The 15,280-nt window shown below is 37.7% G+C and overlaps 1 long non-coding RNA gene across 2 annotated transcripts in view; it reads left to right on the forward strand.

Moving 5' to 3' along the window:
- LOC136017081 (uncharacterized) overlaps window positions 1–14,064 on the forward strand; it is a 136,208-nt gene extending 122,144 nt beyond the window's left edge. For both annotated transcript variants that reach the window (XR_010613826.1, XR_010613824.1), the window contains one exon: window positions 13,721–14,064. This is a non-coding gene — a long non-coding RNA (uncharacterized LOC136017081). The remainder of the gene's footprint in view (window positions 1–13,720) is intronic.
- Window positions 14,065–15,280: the final 1,216 nt, after the last annotated feature.

The following is a 15,280-nucleotide window of genomic DNA, read 5'->3' on the forward strand; positions in this document are numbered from 1 at the left end:
CTCAGATCACTTTCCAATCCAGCAACTCACCTCAGAAAAGAACATGTAAGTGTGTGTTGAATGGTTTTAATCCTAAACTGGTGCATAACAGTGTAAATACACTGTTGTCAGTGGGCTAAGGCCAAATTCCACCACCAGTTAAAGATTTTGTGCCTGTGTTTGTTTTGTTTTGTGAAAGAAAAAATTTAGACCATAAGAGAAAGCTTAAGAATTCTGTGATAAGGTTGTTGGGTGAAATATGTTGGAATATCTGGGGTTATGAGAAGTTCTGAAGTATAGTGAAACCAGTGGCCAGTTTTGTGAGTGTTAAGATGTTAATTATAAATTAAATAAATTAATTAATCTGTGTAATAAAGCCAGAGCTAGCTAAATGCTGTGTGATTCCAGAACCCACTAGGGCTAAAAGTTCAGGGTGCTTGCTGATCAGTGAGCAGCAGTATGAAACCTTACCCCCTTCCCCTCCCAGCATTCATTTTGAATCCTTCAGGCCAGACCTACAAAGGTATTTATGTCCCCCATTCTTTTTCAGCAACCCAGGGTTAGATGCTTAAATAGGGATTGGGAGCCTGAAAGTCTTTGTATATCTTGGCTTGTATATGAAGCATTTTCTATAGGCTTGTGAACAAATGACAACCACAAAGGAACACCTGGGAAGGGAAAAAGGGGAACTGATCTCAGAGCTTCATATGTTTCTTATTACTAGGTAACTCTTTCCATGCAGTGTATGCGTACAGAATGGTTGCCGCACTTGGAGTCTGGCTTCCAGGGAGGCCAGCTTACATCACAGAATTGGGAATAAACAGCCAAAAGTTCAGTACTATTTAGTAAAACCCAGACCAAGCTACATGATCTTCAGGCGTAGAAAATACGTCTTTTGTACTGCTGTAGAGTACTTTATGAGCTGTCAGTAGATATGGCATGACTTGCATTCCAATTTCCCATGGCTGCAGTGTGTCGCCAGAAGTATCTTTGTTACTCTTGAATATGTTCTGCGTTGGTGGATGGGGTGTAGGACAAAGTTGAAATGTCAAGAAATTAATATGAAATGATGTCTTGGATTTCTTCCATATTGTGGCATCCAGCCCATACTGCAGGTGGTGGTCCTATAAAACAGTTGTTTTTCACAAATCATTCTGCCTGTTCATTAATTTCATGAACCAGAAGGCCATTTCCCTGCAGTGTTTTTTAAGAAAGGGCCCCCAGACCTATATGTCTTCTCTCCACAGTCTGCAAAGAGTTACACCTCACTTGTCAATGTATATGTGAAGGCACAGAGAAGTCTTTGGGTGTTTTGGAGCTGCAAGCTGAAAAGGGAAATGAGACCTGTAAGAAGCATGAAGAACCTAAGCCATTTCTCATGTGAAAGTTAAGATTCTCACTTTAAATTACCGAAAGTGCAAAATTATCTCACTTTTAAAGCTTTATTAAGCAGGCTAGAAAAAAACCCAAACAACCCAGATCAGCAATAACTGGCATTGTTTACAGAGTTCACCTCTTGGGCAGGCTGTCTCATTCATGAAACAGACACAATTTCACAGTTCAGCATTTCTTCAGGCAGGACTTACTAAAAAATTTAGGTTTTTTTTGTTATTGTTTTTTTTTTATTATTTCAATGTGATAGATTTAGAGGTTCCAGCATTTATTTTGTCTGAACTCAGAGCAAAAGTGACACCAACCTATCTTTGTTTTCTGAGAAAATGATTTAGAGAAAAAGTGCTACCCAAGAAAGCCCACCAGACAAACGGTTTGATCTTGGGCCTAGAGTGCCTGGGGATGTACCTTCCTTGCCCACTGAATCACTGAACAAGTCTTTCTCCCAATCTCTCCTCTGCAGCCATTACTGTTCATGTAAACAATTTAGTGTTGATTAAAGAAGGGGAAAAAAAAAGTAAAAAGGAGAAACATTAAATCGATATATCTAGGAAATGTGAGAACTGATTTGAGCCCTTGTTCAAACTATTCAGACCACTAAGTCCTGGCTGCTACAGGGCAACTGTTCTTTCTGCCCCCTTCAAATTGCACCCTGGCTCTGGGATGATTTCAAATTCAGAACAGTGTAGGTCACACTGCAGAGGATTTGCTGCATTAGCAGATTCAGTGATCCCCCTAAGGGGTCTCTACCAAAGCACATTTTAGCCAATGCTCTCCAGCGGTGCAGACTGTGTGCGTGCTAACAGTCCCCACTGCCTGTTCTCACTGGCAGGGAGTTAGGACAACTTTTGACCCCAAGCCTGCTGGAAGGCATAAGCTACATGACCATTTTTGATTCCTACTTTCCCTACACATAAGGGCTAACCAATAGTTGATAAATTCACATAATTCTGAAGGGAGCAGATGCTTGGAAAGAAGAAATGATAGATGAGACGGGATATAGAGGAGCTTATGTACAGCACGCTAGATAAAACTGTACTCCTGGGTACCTTTGTGTTGTACAGTCATTCAGTAGGGAGAAACAGTACTGGCACTTAGACAAGACTAAAAGCGTGGGGGCATGGCTGCAATCTGAAGTTTGGAAGGAGTCGATAAAGCATTGATGAAGAAAAGGAATTATTTGAGGACATATGAGAAAGAGCACTGTAGGTAAGCTAACAAAATGAAGGACAACTTGAAAAAAAATGAATTGGCTGACTAGGAATATAAGCTGGCTACTTAAGAAGCTTGGGTTCATTTTCACTTGTGCCAGGTACAAACTGTCTCCTCTGGTGCAGAGAATGTCTAAGATGTCGCACAATGAAAGCCCAGTGTGCCTTGCAGAAGTTGGAAGACTTATGTACAACATAATTTTATGCATTTAAGACTGGGCTAAAATCAGTTAGCTATTCAGCCACTCTCTGCAAGGTAGTTTAGTCTCTTTGGAGAGACAAAAAATACTACCCTAAAAGAAGACTGTCCCTCCTTTCTCTTTTGTCATTATGCTATCAATCCCCTTTCCTCTGCAAGTGCAAGCCTTTGTGCAACTAGTCAGTGAAAATGACTGGGAAATGAATCAGTTAAAAAATGAACCTTCTGCTGGGTTAGTTTTAAGCTGGATTGGTTTCCTCATCTGGTTCATAATGCAGCCAACATGGCTAATGGTGTCTGTATCTCACTCTACGGTCATAGTCTCTCTTTCTGTGATTTTCATTAGCCTTGTAGCTGCTGCACGTGTGCACAGACCTCACTAAGGAACACTGTGCTATGGAAAGAGAGGGCTGGGTCTTCCATGTGGGGAAATACCACTATACGCAACTGGAAATATTTTACTGGAAATGTGTCTATTGCCTTCAGTCAGACTAAGCTTACACAAAGTAACTTGGTGACTAAAATATATATGTCCTAAAAATACATGTCCTAATTTCTGACTTTTCTGTGTTTTCATGACTACTATGAATCTCCTCATTCTCATATACCATTGCCTTTAACAAAATTTATGATTCTGTTTTGAAACTCCTGTGAAGAATCCATTCTGTCCTGAACGATGTAGGCCTTTCTTGACTCTAGGAGAATAGGTTTGACACTAAGGAATATGAAGACTATCATTTTTACTATATCTAAAAATGCATATTGTACTCGCCTCCTTACCACTGAACTCTCTACTTTTTCAGTTTTGCTGTCAGTCTAGCTGCACAGCTGCGCTGCCTCAAATTAAACCATACTCTAATCCTGTGGTACTATCCATGTCCACACCACCTCTAAGTCGCTGCTTAAAGTCTTTCCCTTTCTCTTGACAGAAGGTCTAAGCAAGTTCTTCCTTTGATCTTTGTTTTCCTTCCTTCCTCCTTCCCTGTCTTCCCTCCCTCAATCCCTCCCTCCCTTCCTTCCTTCCTCCCTTTCTCCCTGCCTTGCTGCCTTCCTGCCTTCCTCCCTGCCTGCCTGCCTGCCTTCTCTCTCTTTCTTGCCTTTCTCTTTCTTGCCAATATTTTTTTTTTTTTTTAACATGTGACATGACCTTCCTCTTACTGTTACCTTGGGACCCTTTCCCTATTCTACAGATTTCTCCTTTGCCCTGTTCTCTTCAATTCCTATTTTCTGCTTACCTTCTGTTACCCTTTCTCGGCTCCTCATCTCCCATGTGCCCATTCTCTTCCCCTCCCTTTTGCTCTCCTTAACCTCTTGGTCTCCTCTGGTGTGTTGTTTTCACTGTTTCTAGTTTGTTCTGCTTGCTATACCATATGTTAAGTCTCTCACATCATAAATAAACCACTTTTGACTCCTTCTTGCATCTCTAGCTACTGGCCCATCTGCAGTTACTCTTTCATCTGTAAGCTTTCTGAATGTGCTGTTTACACTTTTTCTTCCTAGAGCTCTTCCAGTCTGGCTTCCCTCCTCTGCCCTTAAATGAAACCATTCTTTCCACAACTTCTAATGGCATCTGCTTTGCCAGATCTCAGGCTCACTGCTAGAACTGCAGCTTCTCTTGGCCTCTCTTCTTCTGCTATCCTTGAAATCTCTCTGGGATTCCTCGGGTCTGGCTTTCTTTGGCTGTTTCCCTAATCATTTCTTTAACACATCCTCTGGAGGATCTTCCACTTCTTGGTAAGGAAATTGAAGACTTCTGACTTTGTGTAATTGTACCTACAACTGAACCTACAACTGTCATCTCTTTCCTGAAGATTCACTCATCTACCAATGTATTTCTCTCTTTTCTCCTTTTGTCTTAAATAAGCTTTTAATCTGACATCTTTGTGAATGACATACTAACAATTCAAACTTAGTTTGTCTGAATCACATTTTTCTCATTATGTTCTTCTCAATAAGAGTGGACTTCAGCATGGTGGAAGTCCCTGATCTGATTATTACATAAATCCTCATGTACAAACAATGTCTAAAATTAATAAACATAGCATATCCAACACATAGAGCTTCCTAGCCAGGCAAGTTGGTTAAACTCTTACAGAATCATAGAATCACAGAATTTGTTTGGGATAGAATGGACCTTCAAGGGTCTTCTAGTCCAATCTCCCTGCAATGACCAGAGCAGGATGCTCAGAGCCCTGTCCAATGTGAGAGTGAAAGTTTTCAGGGACAAGGCATCTACCTCCTCTTGGTAACCTGTTACAGTCTTTTACCACCCTCAAAAATTTCTTCCTTCTACATAGTTTGAATCTACCCTCTTTCACTTTAAAACCATTATCCCTTTTCTTATCACTAGAGGCCTTACTAAAAAGGCTGTCTTTTCTTTGGACTCTTCTTTTTTCTTGGCAGTTTATACAGTATCTTTTTCTCAGTCCCTACAAAGGCATTCTTGCTCCCCTAATGTTAATTCAGGAAACAGCAGCAAGACAATATCCCAGCTTCACAGCTCAGGGATATTTCATGTATCTCTTCATGTATCTGCCCTTGATACCCTTCTTCTACATCCTCCTTTATTATGACAAATAAGAGCACTGCCTGTGTTCAGAGTCAAAGCTCTTTGTGCTTACTTCCATTTGCCACATAGACTAAGCTTCCGCTACTCCCTGTTAACTTTCTAGACAAGGATCCTTTTGGTTTTGATGGCAAAATTCAGAGAAAACTTCCTGTAAAATATCTGTAAAGCTGTCTCATTGCTTTCCACCTTTCCCTTTTCCTTTGGGAAGGACTTTAGGCAGCTTAAAGTGATGATACTAAAGTGTTGAGTTTTCCTCCTCCTTTTTTTAATCTTATTTCATTGTTTACCCTAGACAAGTAGTGTAAATTTTCTCAGATCCATTCACCTTTCTTATTCCACCTATATTCACTAAATTCTAAGAAGAACATCTGTAAGAAACAGGAACAACAAAGCAGCTGCCACAGTGCTTCATTTTGATGATTCTGAGACTGCCTGAAGATCTTTGTGTATGTATATGTGTGTGGCTGGCAACATGAGACAGGAGATGGAAATATTCTATATCTTTCTACATGAAACTTTTAAAAAGTGAGAAAGTTAAATGGATAACAGGATGGACATTGTCATAGAGCTGCTGTCAGTGTCTGGATTTTATTTTTCCCAAAATGGAATACCTGATGTTATATGCATTTGTGTTTGTACGTGTATTTATATATGTTGATATATATAGCTTAGTGGATATTCTATTTGGCTGGTAGTATGTGTTGAACTTTTGATGTACTCTGTGAAAGGTGGAAAAATACGTAAACTAGTTAAAGCGGTGTTGACTGATTGCTGAGTAGTTCTTAGTAAAAGGAGATAGTCTTGTATTCTGCCAAGTGAAGTTATCCTTTGTGTGGGGCAGGCATTTTGAACCTTTTTTCTTTTTTTTGCGCTTGGTGTGTGGTCATCCTGAATGCTTTAGGAATGTCTCGTTTTCATCTTGTAAAGCAGATTTGTTTTTCTTTCCTTCTTTCTTTCTTTCTTATTTTCCATTTTGGTGGACAGTTCATTTTCCTGGTACAGAGCTGTTGTCTTGTGGATTGCAAGTTTTTAAATGTATTATGTGTTTGAACAGGAAAGGGACAGATCCTCAGTTGTTATAAATTGACAAGGCTATTTTGAATATGAGGCTTATTTGAGACTGTTCGCCATAATACTTATGTGTTTAATACAAACTAAAAGCCAAGAGTAATTTATCATTAAAATTCTTAAATAATATTTGGAGAATAACTAGTTTTTTGCAATTTCACTAATTTTCACAAATTCCTACCAAATATTAATATAATTCTAGTTATGACATATATTAGACTGTACGCACAAAAATGTACACAAAAACATCTGTACCATCCTTTTGCATATGAGCATTCTTTTCAAAAGTGTAGAGGTCTGGTCTGAACTTGGGCATGGGACCTTAGCTACAGGACAGTCATACTAAATTTCCAGATTTGAAAGCCATTTCTTGTTCCTGTTTATGATTCATTTGCCTTGCCATCACATCAAAGAGCATTGTGTTACATATTGCACAGAATTGGAATGTTTCTTTCTCCATCCTAAATAATGATGGGGTTCATTATTGCAAGATGTAATTCGCCAATTGTAGAATTTTCAAGAGCAGAAACAAAATCTGTCACTGCTGGAAAATACTGCAGTCCTGAAAATCCCATTCAAAGTGGAAGAAATACAGAAAAAGGCTATTAGGTTGATTAGCATACTGGAGAGCCTCGTCTATGGGAAGAATGAGATATGAGAATGAGAACGAGGTATGTTTATCTTAGTACGACAGAAGCAGAGGGAGGCATTTAATGCCTCTTTGTCAGTGCTGTGCTCTTGGGAAGAAGGTATTTTAGGCTATTTCAACAAAAGGAAAGATGACTATATGCCAGTCATGTTAATATTTCAGCTGTGATCTACAAGAAGGTGCTAGTGATCAGAGCTTTCAGTTGTCAATAGCAAAAAGCAGAAGATTACAACCCATGTCCAAGCTCTATTTAGTTACATTATGGAACCTGTTACAGCCCTGGAAAAGACAGTATGTCCAACTTGCTTCTTCAGCAGTCATGGGGATTTGCTATTCTAAAATACCTATTCCCATCCTCCATTCTTATTATAACTTATGACGTGTGAAGCAGTAAATTCTTGATCTATATTTTAAAATAAAGATTTCACAGTGTTAATGTCCTCTTTACTTTCTAGGTAAAAGGTGGTTTTACATGGCAGTCTAGTAAACCTTCTAATGTTGGAGGCTGATGGCCAGCTTAATAACTGTATAGAACAATGGTGGCAACCTCAGACATAGTTAAGAGAATTGTTACTAAAAATTTAATTTCTACATAAGTTTAAGAAATAAGTGCAAACTAAACTCTAGAAATTAGAGGACAACTCTGTGAATACCACTGCAAATACCACTGGCAAGAGACATGTCTCCAAGCTGTCTTTGGACTCCAGAGTAAATAAATAAAATATTTCAGAGAGAAGAGGGCTGTATATGTTGGCAACATTGCTTGACTTTGTGTGTAAAACCAAGCACGATTCGAACTTCCACTAGGTAAAGACACCAACACAAGAAACTCATTTAAACTGGTCAAATTCTAACAAACATTTTCTGTGAAATTTTGGTGAGCTGGAGTTTGCCAGAAGTTTTTCCAGGAATTAACAACCTCCAAAGACTGCAAACACTTTTTCTTCTGAACATTTCTGGCCAGAATCTTTCTCCAAAACTCATAAAGCAAGAACTTGAGAAAACCTGCCTGAAAAGCAGTCTGCTTTGTAAAAATATAGTAAGAACTTGCCAATCTTTGAAGCCAGGAAGAACCTAAATAAAGGCAGTGAAGACTTTGCCTTCACTCTGCTTCCCAAATACTACGGGAGAAAATGAAAATTTATTAAACATACTACTGGGGGACTTGACCTTTTTCTATCCTCCCTCTTCTACATCCAACCTCCTGTTTTCTCTACAGGAAAGTCATATGAAATGGCTGATCTTGTTTTGTCTCTGTTTAAACACTCTTCTTTGGGCCTCTCTCCCTACTCCCTCTCCCCACTCTTAGTCTTTGGTAATCAAATATTGACTTATACACATTCCAACCTACCCCCAAAAAGCAAACAAATAAAACACCCACATTCAGAATGAGATCACATTACTCAGTAATCTCAGTTGTAGTGTTAACTTACACTTTCAGCTGGTCAATTATCTCTTTAGAGCAGTTTGAAATATTATATTGGCCCACTGACTCGGTAGTACAATGTTTGCTCATGGCAAAGCTTAATGGACTAATGACACTGAGCATGTATTCTTGGAAGAGATGCACTTGCCAAGGTCTCTGGCGAGAATCAGCTCTGCAGAGTCATAAGTTAGTTGTATGGGGTTTTTTTTGTTTTCATTTTTTTTAACATGAGAAGAAATAAACATTATTTTTAACTCCAAAGAGATTTTAACTTTAGACACTGGGTGTGCACAGCCTCTGTGAGGAAAAGGGCTGTGAGAAATGTGATGACATTTGGTTGCATAATTTTAAATTGAATGAGATTTACATATATTTTTAATAAAAACAAAGCAAGAAACATGCATTCTTGGAGGAGATTCATTTGCCAAAAGTTCAAAAATTTGGAGAGCAGAGCTACATTAGATCTACGGTCAAAATTTTTAAGAGACAATTATGTAAAATAAGATGATAGTTTGCAGTCTATGCAGTCATTCATATTCTCTTGACTTCTAGGTCCTAAAGCTTTATCATCATCCCACAACACTTGACCTTTGGGATGTTGTGATCATACTTTCAGAAGGCTTACCAAAGAGTGGTTAATTCTGTGGTGCATGAATTTATACAATACTTCTTTTTTTCTTAATGGAACACATTTTCACTATTTGCAAGCCATCCACTAGTTATTCACGTTTGGTTTTAAAATACGACTTTGAAAATCAAGACAAGTCTTGATTACAAATTAATAATGCAGTGAAATAAATTAAAATACAAAATAAAAGTAACTTCTCAAGGGAAGTGTTTAATCAATTTCAAGTGTTCTTAAGAGGAATGAGAAATTATGCAGCATCTTTTACAGAAAGCGTTAAATAAGTTAATATTTTTTTATACTGTATCTTCATAAATAGTTACAGCTAATTTAAACCAGCTTTCGAAGAACTACAGCAAGATATGGTTTGGCATAGCATGGATGAATAAAAAGAAGGTTCTGGTTTTAATTCCTCTCTTTTCTTCTTTGCTAGTCATACCTCTAATTTGTTTCTAACTCTTATCTATCATCAGCTCATGTATGACAGAAGTCTTGACTTGTTGGTTATTAAGTCTTTGATTTTGCTCAAGGACACAGGAAAATCAGAGATAGAACTTAAGGATTAGAGGCACTTGACAAAAAGAGAAACAGTATGCTTTCAGTATATGTATTTCTTGTTACTGTTGTCGCTGTCGTGCCTTCAGATTAGAACCACAGAATATGTCCTTAGAACAGTTTTCTAAAATTCAAGCCAGCACACACGTGTACCATCCACTTCAGAATATTTTCTATGTTGCATTAACCTTAAGCTTGGTCCTAAGTGCTGTCCTGATCAGGAAAGAGCAAAGTTCATGTACCAGGTTTTTGTACATAGAAATCTTCGTATTATCTGGACGCTTAATCTTCCAATTACAATGCACTCAGGCATAGCCTTGCCCTCAGCAAGATCCATGACTTTGTTCACCCAACAGGCACCTTAGTCTATTTGTCCATTTGTTACTGAACCCCGTGTTCCAGTTTGTAGATTCTCTTGGACAAGGATGGCCTTCTTTGATACTCATTTGTACTACATCAGTATAATGTGACTTTAATCCTTTTGAGCCATCGTTAAAAATTAATAATAGTAATAACAGTAGCAACAACAATACGTTTTCATTGCAATGGGCAGACATGGGACGCTTCTTCATTTTCTGCCAAAGTCAAGCATCATGTACTTCAGTCTTTTTATCCTCAAATATTTTGTCCATTATTAGTCTAAGAACTATGTACTTTCTTTCTTCAGTCATGTAGCAAAGGCTCCAAGCTGCTACTGTGGGCAGACAATCTACAGTCTAACCAGTAGGAGGTACAACAGTCAAGGACATTTCTGAAGCACAAAGCTGTAAGGTTACTGCACGCGGGTTACATCCCTGATGGTCTGAGTTCTGCACCAAAACCCTCTTCAAGGCTAAGAATCAAACATCAGTTTAAAAAAAAATCTGTTCAAATTTCCAGGAATCCTGGTATCCCTTTTTCCTACCATCACACTTCTATTCTGTAGGAGATAAGTCAAAGTTTGCTCTTGCCTTGTCTTCATCATGAACAGAACTACATAAACTTCAGTCAAGATTTTTTTCCATATTCCTTCATTTCTAGTGTTCTATATGTTTTGACACTATCTTGTCTATGACAGATCTGTGTGGAATACCTGACTAGTAAATACCTGTAGTAAAAACACCTGTCACTTCCCTTTCTTGAGTGCAAATTGTTTATATAAACAGTTTCTATCATTTAGTCCTGATGTTCTTTCATTCAAGTGCTTTTGTTTTAAATATTTACAAAAACTCGCAAACCCTGTCAAAAAACAGGACCTTGAAATTACAGCTAAAGGTTGTTACAGGTGCCAACAAATATCTTCTAAATGAAATTAAGGGTATGGCATGCCCTCAGACAAAATGAATTGTAAGACCAATTCAACCACTTGAACCCAATGGATTTTTCTTAAAACAAACTTGTACCAGAGATCTGAATTATCTGTGGGATTCATAAGAGTTTGATCAGCAGCTGTGCTGGGGAGCTTAGCCCCAGAACACATCAGAATGACCACATATTTCATCACCTTTTTGATCAAAGGAAAACGTTCACTTATTTGACGTAGCTTTCCCACAATAATTGCATGCTACAGAAAAGCAAACCAAAGCATCTGATGCCTTAACTAAATAGACACAATCAAAGGACAGAACAAACAACCCAACATGCCATTCCACCTCAAATCCCTTTGCTTTCCTCTGCAATTTTACTCCTCCAAAATGCCTTGGAACTTAACCGCCATTACCAACTAAAATGATTTAAGGAAATTTTCACCAAATGAGGAATAAATTATTTAGACCCCCAGTGAGAATGCCTATCATATTTCATTCTGTCTGGTGACATGCACTATGGCCAAACATGGCAAACACTTACCTTTCAGAATTGTAAATGCAAACAAAATTATGTCTGCATCTCCTGACTATCTCCTCTCTCTTTCATGGTCTTCTTTATCTTTGAATTTATTTGAGTTATTGCAGCTTATGGAGATTATAGATCTCATCTGGAATTCTTGTTGAACTGCTTTACAAGGGATTTACATAGCCACATACATAGTATGGCCAGTTGACCATTGTGCTACCTCTTCCAAAGAGTCTCTGAAGAGTTAAGAGCTCTGGCATTATCTGTATCTCAGAGGGAAGACTAGCTATGGATTCCAGCATTGCTTTTGATTATGTTGCAGCTGTACTGCAGTCAATTCTACTTGGATGAATTCCTGAACAAGAATCTATTTCCCTCACTTCACTTTTGGAATATGTACTGTTTTGGTTTTTGGCTCAGCTTTGAAGCAATGTTCTTTTTGTCAGTATTGAAGGAATGAAGGGTATATTTAAAGAATAAACTGTTGGGATGTGTTGGGTGATTTTGATTTAGGATGTAGGAATAAGGTTCTCAGGGGATGGAAAACTTGAATTCTAAAACTAATGACCATCTAAAGTCTGGTGGAGATATTACATTGACTCATATGGACCTTGCTTGATTTACATCTCTACTTAGGAACAGGGCATTTGTTTACAATGCAACAGTATTTATAGTAGTTACAAGCTCTAAGTGTTTTCTTCCAGTGGTTATTTAAATAACACTAATAAAATTCAAATAAAGTATGATATATTAGCTCTCATACCTAGAAAACACATTAACTAGAGTTTAGCTTACTATAGTTCTGAAACACTGATGCAATGTGTAATTTCTAGGTGAAGGCAAAGCCTGCATAAATTAAATTTTGTGTATGTACAGGTTACTTTAGACTACCCTTAGGCTATTTTCAAAAGACAGTTCTTGACTACCATTTTCTTTTTGATGTCTTAATAGAGCTAAGTCTCAAGATATACAAGATATTCTGTTTCTCTATAGGACATCCATAGTTTGCTTATCCCATCCAATCCCTGCAGTATACTTAGAACTCTGCTAGCTGCATAGTCCCAGGAATCATTCTACAGTAGGGTCAGGATTTGGGTCTAAACATTTTCTTTGTAAGAATACCAACGTGGAGAGAAATCAGCAACCCAACTCAGTTAGAGGCTAATGTTACTTTTCTCATTGCCTACAGGCATTTACACATATTTAAAGCTTTACTTCACTGCTGTGTAAAGGTAATTTGTACAACAGAACAAAATCTTTTAAAGAAGTTGGCCAAGACCTGCTCTTTATTTGTAGTGTGGCTGGTAATTAGCAGTTGGAAAGTAGAAATTTTGACAAAATAGCAGAAAAAAGTTGCCTCTAAACCAGAAAAATCAAAGGAAAAAAAGCTCACTCTCCCACAGGGTGAAGTAGGGATAAGTCTTGCCTGTAATGAGCAAGGAAGTTATTTCAGATTTCCTTTGGAATTTTCAGCTTTCAGAATTAAACAGTCTTTTGGTTGATGACTGTAAGTCAACAGATGAAGCCCTTAGCAGAAGGTGGAAATCTCTGTAGTTGGAAAAAAGAAACAAGCTTTTCTTGAGAGGCTTTACACATACTTCTGCTTAAGAACAAGTAGACACTGACCACTGACTTTGACTGGTGTGTGTTCAAAAAATTTGCTTTTAGGCAGTCACTTAATAGCAGGTCAAGCAACAACTCACCTCTTACAGATTGGCCCTCCCTTTGCATTGTAACACCTATACAAATTATGATGTACTCCCTACAGTGAGTGATGAAATGTCAATCCCTTACCCACTTTTATTAAAAAGAAGTATTTTCAGCTGGAGGCATGGTTGCAGTTTCAGAAATTCTTTTTCTTCTCCTTCTCTTTCAACCATTAATTTGTATTCTTCACTTAATTATGTTGATGCTTTTCAGGTAAAACAGAACATTTGTCTCTTACAAAATTAGCAGAATAAGTATTCAATACTGTATCCCTAATCTGACCAATCTTGCTAAATAAGTCAATTTATGTACCTTTTTTTCTTTCTTAAGCACAGTTTCTCTCCAAAACCAAGACTTTTTATAGAAAGATAGCATGAAGCAAACAGTTCATTCCACTTTCCTGCCTGATGAGATTTTGGATTGAGTGCATATAAAATACTCTTTTATTGCCCTGTAATAGATTTTAGACAAACACATTTATTTTTGTGGTGATCAAAGATATGTGAATATGTTTGTGATCTCTTACAGATCTAGAGTCAATACGAGGAAAAGAAAGCTCCCCAGTGCCTTTTGCATGAAAGTGTTTCTGCCCAGTTATGTATTCTCAGCTAACTTACTGCTAAAGGGCCCTGGTCTGGCCAGAGTGACATATTCCTACACTGAACTTCATGACCACAAATAGCAAGATGAACTGCACAAGGCTTGCTCTCCAGGTGCCAAGCTAAGCATACAATTTAAACTTTGAAGTCCTGAAAACTTCACTGAGATTTGTCTAAGTGTTCTGACCACTGCATTGAACCTAAAGGTCAGTAAAAGTTTTGTGACCTGTGACACACCTGTGGATGTGCAAATATTGGAATATATGCACTGGAAGTATGGCATGAGAAAGCCTGCGAGAAGTTGTACCTCCTCGTGTGAAAAGGTGAAAGGACAGTGTTTATGCAGACTTTAAGAGTAAGGAGAGTCTGGATTGCTATTATGTAGTCAGGAGGATGACGTGACCTACCCCAGTGAAAGATAGCCCTTTTTAAATTTCTTTTCCCTTCCTGTATGAGGACAGAAACTAAGGACTCAGTTAATACTTTCGGTAACATTTTGATCACATGGTCTGCTTTGGGTAACCCTTCTAACTTGCTTGTCTTTATTCAGGGTCTCTGGTAGCTGCATAGCTGTTACACAAAGATTGATGTTGGAGAAGTACATCTGTTTGATTTACTGTTTATGTCATGATGTTGGCACAAGAACATTTGAAAAGTCACAGTGTACATATTGGGTCCTAGGGCTTCAGGCATGCTTTTGAATGTATTTAAAAGATGTTCATTGCACAAGACATAACACATGCCCAGGCTGCTTAACAGTTGGAAAAACTGAATATTTTGCATCTGGATAAGGAGCCAAATTCATGGTATGAGATAGTTACCATATATAAAATTTCAGAAAGACCAAAATATCTACCCACATACTTATTTTCAGAGCATGGTTATGAAATATAAGCCACCTTCATTACCTTTTTTGTGTTGCAGTGTGTGCATATCATTTATGAATTTTTATCTATTTTTTTCCATACAGAAAAGAGGAAGCTTTAAAAAAAGACAGAGAATTTTCCCTTTTGTTTTTTTTTCAGACCATATATGTCTTTAAATGTATATTTATGTTGGTACCATTATTCAAAGCATCTAAAAAAACTTAAAGGCTTTGAGAAATTCTCTTTAGGATATGCCAGTAAAATGAGTTTCATAATTAATAATGTATCAATTTTGATACCAATAAAGCTGTTCAAGATAATGCAAATCATTCATTCTCCTCGTGTTCAAACGCAGGTTCTTATAGGCATGACATCTTACTACACTGACATCTGGAATACAGCAACAAAAAGCTGCTGGCTCAGAGAGACAGGAGCAACATACAATATTCATTGCCAAATGTCACTTAGCAACATAACGTGTACAGTGAAGGAAAACTCACATCAGCCATAGCCTACCCCTCCATACAAACAAAAGCTCCTTGTAAGACATATTTTTAAGGCAAATTATGATATTATGCTACCTAGGAAAATTTTCTGTTAATAAAATAAGGAAGGGAAAGTGA

Source organism: Lathamus discolor, chromosome 6, assembly GCF_037157495.1.
Source record: "Lathamus discolor isolate bLatDis1 chromosome 6, bLatDis1.hap1, whole genome shotgun sequence".
In the NCBI taxonomy this organism is placed as follows: domain Eukaryota; kingdom Metazoa; phylum Chordata; class Aves; order Psittaciformes; family Psittacidae; genus Lathamus; species Lathamus discolor.